Here is an 11872-nt window from a genome sequence, read left to right as displayed (position 1 = left end):
CCATTTCACAGTTTAACCAGAACTTTGCAAAACTGATCCTGAGATAGATGGTATAACGTCCCACATCTTTCAACACTGACATTTTTTTCTCATTTTTATTAATCTGCAATATTTACGATACATACGGATAGGAAAACACAAAAATCAGTCAAAGTTGCGACAATGAGTCAGCCTGTCTATCCCTTTATATGTTGAAGGCATCTGTGTAGGTCCGTTGGTGCGTGTAAATTTTTGGTTATTTTTGTGTGTGTGTCTCTGTGTCTGTCGATCTGTATATATGTCTCTGTGTATGTGCAACTGTCTGTGGAAATCATCACCATGAATTTGGTATGTCCTGGAAATTATAAAAAAGACTTGGGGAAAATAATACGGTTGTGAACTTTTGTATCGGCTTTGGTTCAGTGGCAGCATTCTCGACTGAATCAGGAGTTTGTGTGTTCAAGTCGCACTCCTGAGACTTGAGCATATCATCTTGGCGAACACTCAAGTGCCGCACTTGGGGAATTTTGCAATGTTGAAGCTGTTGACTTTCGGATGAAATGTTAAATTGAAGCTGAGTCTGCACTATCGGGTGTGTGTGAAAGGTCCCAGAGCTTTACTCGAAAAAGAATAGGAGAGTTTCCCCCGTGTCAATATCACTAAAAATGTTCCTAAATGCTCACTGAAAGCCTCCATGTATGTGTGTCTGTGGGGGTGGGGTTGAAGCCCAGTTTCTCACAGAGACAGAATCCATATTCTGACAGGACCAGGATGGCCGATTGGTTAAGGCGTTGGCCTTAAAATTAAATGGGATGTTACCCGCGTGTTCTCGTACCTGACTCCTGATACTTCTTTAATTTAACACGGATTTCCTCCCATTCTCATCAGTGATACCCGATTTTTATCTGTTGAATGTGCAACTTTGTGACACTCTGAGCCGATAATGAAATGAAATTGTGAAATGTATCGGTGTCGCTCGGTCTCTGCCTCTCTCTTTCTTTAGAGAGGTGTGTTTGTGTTTGCGTGTTTTTCACTCCAGTCTGACTCACTCTGTCTGTTCCTGTGTCTCTGTCTCTTTCCCACGGCGTCCAGTTCTGTTCCAATGGGATTCTCTTGGACTCTTTGTAAGACTGACTCTCTCTTTGGCATCATTTCTGTCTGTCCATGTCTTTGCCTGCCTCTGTTAGTTCCTGTCTCTAATCTGCTGAGTATTTCCAGCATTAGTGTTTCCATCTTTGACACTCTCTATCTGTCGCTCTCTCTCTCTTTGTCACTGTCTTTATTGCTCTCTTTCTCTCACTCTTTCCCTCTCTCTTTATAGATCACACACACACATCTCTGTATATGTGTGTGTTTGAGTCTTTTTCTCACTCAGTCTGCCTCTCCTTCTCAGTCTCACATTTTCTGTCTCTCATTGTTTCTATCTCGCTATCAGTCTCTCCCTGTTTGTCGGTTTGTCTCTGTCTCGCAATGTGTCTGTCGTCTTCTCATCGTGTCCAGTTCCATTCACAGCTCGCCTCCTGCTCTGATAGAATTCATGCTCGTTAGTATAGTGGTGAGTATCCCCGCCTGTTCCGCTGGAGACCGTGCTTCTACTTCCCGACGCGGTGGCAGCATTTACAAAATGCAGAATTTTATTTGTTTCTTGGTGTTGATTCATATTAAAAAGTTCCAGAGCAATATAGAACAGTAAACATACAGGAAGAGGAAGTTGCCTCTTCCAAATTTTTAGCAAACGGAGACTTTTTCCGGATTCTGTGGCCGTTTGCTGCACAGAGATGGATGACTGCGTTTTATCTGAGTAACATTTAATGATGCAGCGAGCTAGTAGTCGTGGCCGAGTGGGTAAGACAATAGACAAAAAATCCATCGGGTTTCTCTGCGCAGTTTTGAATCCTGCCGACTATGTTTCTCAGCATATTTCATTCTGTTTCACAATTTCACCACGTTACTGCAAAACTGATTCTGAGATAGATAGAGCAACGTCCCACATCTTTCGATGCTGCCGCTGTTTTCTTTCTACATTAATTTGCAGTATTCACGATACATACGGATAGAAAAACGCAAAAACCAGCCAAAGTAGCCTCAGTGACCCTGCCTGTCTATCCATCTATTTGTCTAAGGCAACCTGTGTATATCTTGATCTGAGTGTCATGGTACATCAGTCATTGAAAGTTGGCATGTAGTTGCAGCAGGCGGTGAAGAAAACAAATGGCATGTTCGGCTTCATAGCTAGGGGATTTGAGTATGGGAGCAAGAAGATATTACTACAGTTGTACAGGGCCTTGGTGAGGTCACACCTGGAATATTGTGTTCAGTTTTGGTCCCCGAATCTGAGGAAGGACGTCCTTGCTATTGAGGGAGTACAGCGAAGGTTCACCAGCATGATTCCCGGGATGGCAGGATTGACATATGAGGAGAGACTGGCTCAACTGGGCTGGTATCCACTGGAGTTTAGAAGAATGAAAGGGGATCTCACAGAAACATATAAAATTCTGACGAGATTGGAGGCTGGAAGAATGTTCTCATTGCTGGGGAGTTTGAGACCAAGGATTACAATCTAAAAATAAGGGGTAAGCCATTTATGACCGAGATGAGAAGAAACTTCTTCACTGAGAGAGTGGTTTACCTGTGAAATTTTCTACCGCAGAAAGTCGGTGAGGCCAGTTCATTAGATATATTCAAAAGGGAGTTAGATATGGCCCTTATGGCTAAAGAGATGAAGTGGTATGGAGAGAAAGCAGGAAAGGGGTACTGAGGTTGAATGATGAGCCATGATCTTATTGAATGGTGGTGCAGGCTCGAAGGGCCGAATGGCATATTCCTGCAACTAATTTCTATGTTTCTATGGTGATGCATGTAGATTTTTTTTAATTGTGTGTGCGCGAGTCTGTGTATGTCTATCTGTATGTATGTATCTGTGTATGTGCAACTGTCTGTGGAAATCATCACCATGAATTTGGTATGTCCTGGAACTTTTAAAACACTTGGGGAAAATAATACGGTTGTGATCTTTGGTGTCGGTTTTGGTTCAGTGGCTCCATTCTCGACTGAATCAGGAGGTTGTGTGTGTAAGTCCCACTTCTGAGACTTGAACACATCATCTTGGATGACACTCAAATGCAGTATTTGGGGAATTTTGCATTGTTGAAGCTGTTGACCATCGGCTGAAATTTTAAATTGAAGCTCCATTTGCACCCTCGGGTGGATGTGAAAGTTCCCAGAGCCTTCGTCGAAAAAGAATAGGAGAGTTGCGCCCATGTCAATATTACGAAAAATGTTCGTAAATGTTCCCTGAAATCCTCTGTGTCTGTGTGTCGCTGTGGGGGTGCAGCTGAAGCCCAGATTCTCACAGAGGCAGAGTCCAACCATTGACAGGATCAAGACCAGGATGGCCGAGTTGTAAAGGCGTTGCATTTAAGATGTAATGGGTTGTAGACTCGCGTGGCTTCAAACCCCACTCCTGGTGATTCCTTAATTAAACAGAGATTTTTCCCATCCTGCCGAGTGATACCCGATTTTCATCTGCTGAATCTCTAATTTTCTGCAACGATGTGACATTCTGAGCCGACAATGAAATGAAATTGTGAAATGTATCTGTCTTGCTCGGTCTCTGACACTCTCTCTCTTTAGAGAGCTGTGAATGTGTTTGAGTCTTTATCTCTCTCAGTCTGCCGCTCTCTGACACACTCTCTCTGTCCCTGTTTCTCTGTTTGTCCCTGTCTCTCAATCTGTCTCTTTCTCACGGTGTCTCGTTCTGTTGCAATGGGATTCTCTCAGACTCTCATTCTGACTGCCTATCTCTGTCCCATTATCTCTGTCTGTCCATGTCTTTGCCTGTCTCTGTTAATCCCTGTCTCTAACCTGATAAATATTTCCATTATGTTCTGTTTTTGTCTCTATGTCTCTCTCTCTATCTGTCTTTCTCTCTATCTGTCGCCCTCTTTGTCTCTCTCTTTGTCCCTGTCCTTTTCTCTGTCATTCCATCACTATTTGCCTCCCTCTCTTTATGGAGCACGCAAATACATCTCTGTGTATGTATGTGTTTGAGTCTTTTTCTCATTCAGTCTGATCCTCCCTTTCAGTCTCAAACTTTCTGTCTCTCTTTGTCTCTATCTCGCTGTCTGTCTGTCCCCGTTTCCCTGTTTGTCTCTGGTTCTCAATGTGTCTGTCACTTTCTCACGGTGTCCAGTTCTTTTCGAATGGGATTCTCTCAATCTCTCTGTCTGACTGTCTCACTCTTTCCCATCATCTCTGTCTGTCTATGTTTCTGCCTATCTGTCTCTCTTTGCCTGTCGCTGGTAGTTCCTGTCTCTAACCTGCTGAGTATTTCCATCATTTTCTGATTATATCTTTGTCTCTCTCTTGACCTGTCGTTCTCTCTCTATCTGTCTCTCTCCTTGTCACTGTCTTTATCACTGTCTTTCTTTCACTCTTTCCCTCTCTCTCTTTATTGATCACACACACACATCTCTGTATATGTAGGTGTTTGAGTCTTTTTCTCAGAGTCTGCCTGACTTTTCGGTCTCACCCTTTCTGTCTCTCGTTGTCCCTCTATCGCTGTCTATCTCTCCCTGTTTGTCGGCTTGTCTCTGCCTCCCAATGTGTCTGTCGACTTCTGTTCACAGCTCGATTACTGCTCTGACATCGCCCGTACCTTCGTCCGGAGAGGCGTGATTTTGCTCCCCTGTTAAGCAATAGAACCGGGTTCAATTCCCCGACGGAAATGCAGTTTTTTCAAAATGTCTAATTTTACTTCTGTTTCTTGGTATAGATTCACATTAGAAAGTTCCAGAACAATATAGAACAGTAAAAATAAGCCAGAGGCGATTGCCTCTTCCAGATTTTTTGCAAACAGAGACTTTTTCAGGATTCTGTGGCCGTCTGCTGCACAGAGATGTAAGACTGAGTTTTTTCTGAGTAACATTTAAAGTGCTGGAGCTGCAGTCGTTGTGGTCGAGTGGTTAATGCGATTGGCTTGAAATCCTTTGGGTTTTCGGCGCTCAGGTTCGAAACCTGCCGACTATGATTCTCAGCAATTTTCATCACAATTTAACCAGGTTTTTGCAAAACTAATCCTGAGATAGGTGGAATAACGTCCTACACCTTTCAACACTGACATCTATTTCTCATTTTTATTAATCTGCAATATTCACGATACATACGGATAGAAAAACGCAAAAATCAGCCAAAGTAGCGAAAGTGACTCAGCCTGTCTATCCCTCGAGATGTCGCAGGCATCTGTGCATGTCCGTTGGTGCATGTATATTTTTGGTTATGTATGTATGTGTGTGTCTCTGTGTCTGTCTATCTGTATATATGTCTCTGTGTATGTGCAACTGTCTTTGGAAATCATCACCATGAATTTGGTATGTCCTGGAACTTTTCAAAAAGACTTGGGGAGAATAATACGGATGTGAACTTTGGTATCAGCTTTGGTTCAGTGGCAGCATCCTCGACTGAAAAACGCAAAAGCCAGACAAAGTAGCGACAGTGACCCTGCCTGTCTGTCCATCTATTTGTCTAAGGCAACCTGTGTATATCTTGATCTGGGTGTCATGGTACATCAGTCATTGATTGCAGGTGCAGCAGGCGGTGAAGAATGCAAATGGCATGTTCGCCTTCATAGCGAGGGGATTTCAGTACAGGAGCAGGGAGGTTTTACTGCAGTTGTACAGGGCCTTGGTGAGGCCACTCCTGGAATATTGTGTTCAGTTTTGGTCTGCGAATCTGAGGAAGGACGTCCTTGCTTTTGAGGGAGTACAGCGAAGGTTCACCAGCATGATTCCCGGGATGGCAGGACTGACATATGAGCAGAGACTGGATCAACTGGGCTGGTATCCACTGGAGCTTAGAAGAATGAGAGGGGATCTCATAGAAACAAATAAAATTCTGACGAAATTTGACAAGTGAGAGGCAGGAAGAATGTTTCCGTTACTGGGGAGTTCGAGAACCAGGGGTCACAGTCTAAAAATAAGGGGTAAGCCATTTAGGACCGAGATGAGGAGAAACGTCTTTACTCAGAGAGTCGTTACCCTGTGGAATTCTCTACCGCAGAAAGTTGTTGAGGCCAGTTATTTAGATATATTCAAGAGGGAGTTAGATATGGCCCTTACGACTCAAGGATTCAAGGGGTATGGAGAGAAAACAGGAAATGGGTACTGAGGTTGAATGATCAGCCATGATCTTAAAGAATGGTGGTGCAGGCTCGAACGCCGAATGACCTGCTCCTGCAACTAATTTCTAAGTTTCTATGTTGATGCGTGCATATTTTTGGTTATTGTGTGTGTGTGTGTCTGTTTATGTCTATCTGTATGTATGTATCTGTGTATGTGCAACTGTCGATGCAAATCATCACCATGAACGTGGTATGTCCTGGAAATTTTTTTAAAACTTGGGGAAAATAATACGGTTGTGATCTTTGGAATCGGCCTTGGTTCATTGGCTTTATTCTCGAATGAATCATGAGGTTGTGTGTGTAAGTCCCACTCCTGAGACTTGAGCAGATAATCTTTGCTGACACTCAAGTGCAGTCCTTGGGGAATTTTGCATTGTTGAAGCTGTTGACCATCAGCTGAAATGTTAAATTGAAGCTCCGTCTGCAACCTCGGCTGGATATGAAATTTCCCAGAGCATTACACGAAAAAGAATAGGAGAGTGGCGCCCGTGTCAATATTACTAAACATTTTCGTAAATGCTCACTGAAACCCGATGTGTATGTGTGTGTGTTGCTGTGGGGGTGGAGCTGAAGCCCACATTCTCACAGAGACAGAATCCAAACGCTACAAAGACCAGGATGGGCGAGTGTTTACGGCATTGGCCATAAAATTCAATGGTTTTTTCCCGTGTGGATTCGAACCCCAATCCTAGAATATCTTTAATTTAACAGAGATTTTTCCCATCCTGCCCAGTGATACATGATTTTCATCTGTTGAATCTGCAATTTTCTGTAACTCTGTGACACTCTAAGCCGATCATGAAATGAAATTGTGAAATGTAGCTGTGTATCTGAGTCTCTGCCTTTCTCTCTTTCGAGAGCTGTGTATGTGTTTGTGTGCTTGAGCCTTTCTCTCCCTCAGTCTGCCTCTCTCTGACTCACTCTGTCTGTCCCTGGTTCTCTGTTTGTCTCTGTCTCTCAATCTGTCGCTTTCTCACGGTGTCCAGTTCTGTTCCAATGCGATTCTCTCAGACTCTCTGTCTGACTATCTCTCTCTTTCCCATACTCCCTGTCCATGTCTTTGCCTGTCTCATTTTGTCCCTGTCTCTAATCTGATGAGTATTTGCATCAGTTTCTGTTTTTGAAACATAAAAACATAGAAAATAACTGCAGGAGTAGGCCATTAGGCCCTTCGAGCCTGCACCGCCATTCAATATTATCATGGCTGATCATTCTTTCAGTTACCCTTTCCTGTTTTCCTCTCCATCCTACTTCATCCACTCAACCGTAAGGACCATATCTAACTCTCTCTTGAATATATCCAATGAACTGGCTTCAACAACTCTCTGTGGCAGGGAGTTCCACAGGTCAACAACTCTCTGAGTGAAGAAGTTTCTACTCGTCTCACTGCTAAATGACCTACCCCTTATCCTAAGACTATGTCCCCTGGTTCTGGCTTCCCCAACATCGAGAACATTCTTCCAGAATCTAACCTGTGCAGTCCCGTCAGAATCTTATATGATTCTATGAGATCCCCTCTCATCATTCTAAACGCCAGTGATTAAAGGCCTAGTTGATCCAATCTCTCCTCATATGACAGTCCTGCCATCCCTGGAATCAGTCTGGTGAACCTTCCCTGCACTCCCTCAACAGCAAGAACGTCCTTCCTCAGACTAGGAGACCAAAACTGAACACAATATTCCAGGTGTGTCCTCACGAAGGCCTTGTACAACTGCAGTAAGATCTCCTGGCTCCTATATTCAAATCCTCTAGCTACGAAGGCCAACATACCACTTGCTTTCTTTACCGCCTGCTGTACCTGCATGCCCACTTTCAGTGACTGATGAACCATAACACCAAGGTCTCACTGCACCTCCCCTTTTTCTAGTTTTCCGCTATTCAGATAATATTCTGCCTTCGTGTTGTTGCCCCCAAAATGGATAACCTCACATTTATCCACATTATACTGCATCTGCCATGTATTTGCCCACTCACCTAATCTGTCCAATTCACCCTGCAGCCTCTTAGCGTCCTCTTCACAGCTCGGACCGCCACCCAGTTTAGTGTCATCCGCAAACTTGGAGATATTACACTCTATTCCTTCAACCAAATCGTTCATGTATATTGTAAAGAGCTGGAGTCCCAGCACTGAGCCCTGCGACACCCCACTAGTCACTTCCTGCCAGTTTGAAAAGGACCCGTTTATCCCGATTCTCTGCATCCTGTCTGCCAACCAGTTCTCTATCCATGTCAGTACATTAATCCCAATACCATGTGCTATGATGTTGTGCACCAATATCTAGTGCGGGACCTTGTCAAAAGCCTATTGAAAGTCCAAATACACCACATCCACTGGTTCTCCCTTGTCCACTCTACTCATTACATCCTCAAAAAATTCCAGAAGATTCGTCAAGCGTGATTTCACTTTCATAAATCCATGCTGACTCGGTCCGATCCTGTCACTGCTTTCCAAATGGGCTGCTATTTCATTCTTAATGATTGATTCCAATATTTTCCCCACGACTGATGTCACGCTAACCGGTCTATAATTAGCTGCTTTCTCTCTCCCTCCTTTTTAAAAAAGTGCCATCACATTAGCTACCCTCCAGTCCATAGGAACTGATCCAGAGTCGATAGATTGTTGGAAAATGATCAACAATGCATCCACTATTTCTAGGGCCACTTCCTTAAGTACTCTGGGATGCAGACTATCAGCAGCCGGGGATTTATCGGCTTATAATCCCAACAATTTCTCCAACACAATTTCCCGCCAATAAGGATATCTTTCAGTTCCTCATTCTCACGATACGCACAGTCCCCTCGTACATTCGGAAGGTTTTTTGTATCTTCCTTTGTAAAGGCAGAACCGAATTATTGTCTCTATCTGTCTTTCTCTCTATCTGTCTCCCTCTTTGTCTCTTTCATTGTCCCTGTCTTTGTCTCTGTCATTGCATCATATTTGCCTCCTTCTCTTTATGGAGCACACAAACACATCTCTGTGTATGTATGTGTTTGAGTCGTTTTCTCATTCAGACTGAACCTCCCTCTCAATCTCAAACTTTCTGTCTCTCTTTGCCTCTATCTCGCTGTCTGTCTCTCCCTGTTTCCCTCTTTGTCTGTCTCTCAATGTGTCTGTCTCTTTCTCACGATGTCCAGTTCTGTTCCAGTGGGATTCTCTCAGTCTCTCTGTCTGACTGTCTCTCTCATTCCCATCATCTCTGTCTGTCTATGTCTCGACCTGTCGGTCTCTATTTGCCTGTCTCTGTTAGTTCCTGTCTCTATCCTGCTGAGTATTTCCATCATTTTCTGTTTATATCTCTGTATATCTCTCTATCTGTCGCTCACTCTTCATCTGTCTCTCTCCTTGTTACTGTCTTTATCACTGTCTTTCTCTCACTGTTTCCCTCTCTCTCTTTGTATCTGTATGTGTGTGTGTTTGTGTCTTTTTCTCACTCAGTCTGCCTCTCCTTCTCAGTCTCACACTTTCTGTCTCACGTTGTCTCTATCTTGTTGTCTGTCTCTCCCTGTTTGTCGGTTTGTCTCTGTTTCGCAATGTGCCTGTCTACTTCTCATGGTGTCCATTTCTGTTCTCAGCTCGATTCCTGCACTGACAGAATCCACACCCGTCAGCTCCTCATTCGTGTCTTAGTTAATATCCCTCTCTGTCACGCGCGAGGTAAGCGTTCAATTCCCCGACCAGGATGAAGCTTTTTTAAAATGTTGAATATTACTTCTGTATGGCCTGAAACTTTATAAAAAGACTTGGGGAAACTAATACGGATGTGAACTTTGGTATCGTCTTTGGTTCAATGGCAGCATTCTCGACTGAATAAGGAGGTTGTGTGTGTAAGTCCCACTCCTGAGACTTGAGCATATAATCTTGGCTGACACTCAAATGCAGCACTTGAGGGATTTTGCATTGTTGAAGCTGTTGACTTTCGGATAAAATGTTAAATTGAAGCTCCGTCTGCACCCTCGAGTGGATGTGAAAGTTCCCAGAGCATTACTCGAAAAAGAACAGGAGAGTTGCCCCTGTGTCAATATTGCTATAAATATTCGAAAATGCTCATTGAACACCTATGTCTGTGAGAGTGGAGCTTCAGCCCAGATTCTCACAAAGACAAAATCCGAATACTGACAAAACCAGGATGGCCGAGTTGTTAAGGCGTTGGACGGAAAATCCAATGGGTTCATACCTGCATGGGTTCGAACCCCGCTCCTGGTAAATCTTTAAATTCAAAGCGATTTCCTGCCATCCTGCTCTGTTATACCCGAATCTATTCTGCTGATATCTGCATTTGTCGATAACTTTGTAACATTCAAACAAATGGGATTTTGCAATGTATCTATGCCTCTCTCTCTCTGTCTTTAGAGTGCTCTTTATGTGTTTGAGTCTGACTCTCTGTGTCTGAGGAATTAGAAGCTGAATTTATGGAGCTGGGAGCTAACTTAACAAATTGGACCTCAAAGGTAGCAATCTCAGGAAGAGCTACCACTTTTCAGAGTAGGAATCGCAGGATAGTTCAGATGACTGTGTGTTGCAGAAGGGAGGGATTTCATTTCTTGGGACATTGGAACCGTTCTGTGGGAGCTGGGACCTGTGCAAACCGGACGGTCTGCACCTCAGCAGAACCAATGTCCACGAGGGAGAGTTTGCTCATGTTGTTGGGGAGGGGTTAAACTGATATGGTAGCGGGATGGGAACCTTTGGGGGCAATAAAGTAAGGGTGGAGGGCAGAGAAACCCAAAGGAAAAAATAAAAAAGGGCCACATTGCAGCAAACTTCAAAAGGGACAAGGTGTGTTAAGATAACAAGCCTGAAGGCACTGTGCCTCAATGCAAGGAGTATTCATAATAAGGTGGACAAATTAACTGCACAGGAAGCAATTAATGAATATGATGCAATTGGCATCACGGAGAAATGGCTCCAGGGTGACGAAGGCCGGGAACGCAACATCCAGGGGTATTCACCAGTTAGGAAGGATAGACACAAAGGAAAAGGAGGTGGGGTGGCATTGCTGGTTGAAGAGGAAATTAATGCACTAGTCAGGAAGGACATTCGCGTGGATTCTACGTGGGTGGATCTGTGGAATATCAAAGGGAAAAAAACGCTAGTGGGCGTTGTGTACTACCAAACAATCGTAGTGAGTTTGCTGACAGCACCCAACAAGAAAGTAGGGATGTGTGCAATAAAGGTACATCAGTTATCATGGGCGACTTTAATCTACACATAGATTGGGCTAACCAAACTGGTAGTAATACGGTGGAGAAGGATTTGCTGGAGTGTATTAGGGATGGTTTTCTCGACCAATATGTCGAGGGACCATCTGGAGGGCTGGCCATCCTCGACTGCTTGATATGTAATGAGAAAGGACTAATTAGCAATCTTGTTGTGCGAGGCCCCTTGGGGAAGAGTAACCACAATAAGGTAGAATTCTTTGTTAAGGTGGAGAGTGAAACAATTAATTCTGAGACTGGGGTCCTGAACTTAAGGAAAGGTAACTTCAATGATATGAGACATGAATTGGCTAGCATAGACTGGGAAATGGTACATAAAAGGTTGACGGCAGATAGGCAATGGAAAACATATAAAGATCACATGGATGAACTTCAACAATGGGACATCCCTGTCTGGAGTAAAAAATAAAATGGGGAAGGTGGCTCAACCGTGGCGAACAAGGGAAATTAAGGATAGCGTTAAATCCAAGGACGAGGCATGTAAATTGGACAGAAAAA

General features: G+C 43.8%; 1 non-coding gene across 1 annotated transcript; it reads left to right on the top strand.

The window, feature by feature from the left end:
* Nucleotides 1-10278: 10278 nt before the first annotated feature.
* trnaf-gaa (transfer RNA phenylalanine (anticodon GAA)) lies at nt 10279-10361 on the top strand. The gene has a single exon. It is a non-coding gene; the product is annotated as a tRNA-Phe (tRNA).
* Nucleotides 10362-11872: the final 1511 nt, after the last annotated feature.

The sequence above is a fragment of the Pristiophorus japonicus genome, chromosome 23 (assembly GCF_044704955.1).
Source record: "Pristiophorus japonicus isolate sPriJap1 chromosome 23, sPriJap1.hap1, whole genome shotgun sequence".
NCBI classification, from domain to species: domain Eukaryota; kingdom Metazoa; phylum Chordata; class Chondrichthyes; family Pristiophoridae; genus Pristiophorus; species Pristiophorus japonicus.
The sequence above is the reverse complement of the archived record's forward strand: the minus strand, read 5'-3'. Positions and strand labels throughout refer to the sequence as shown.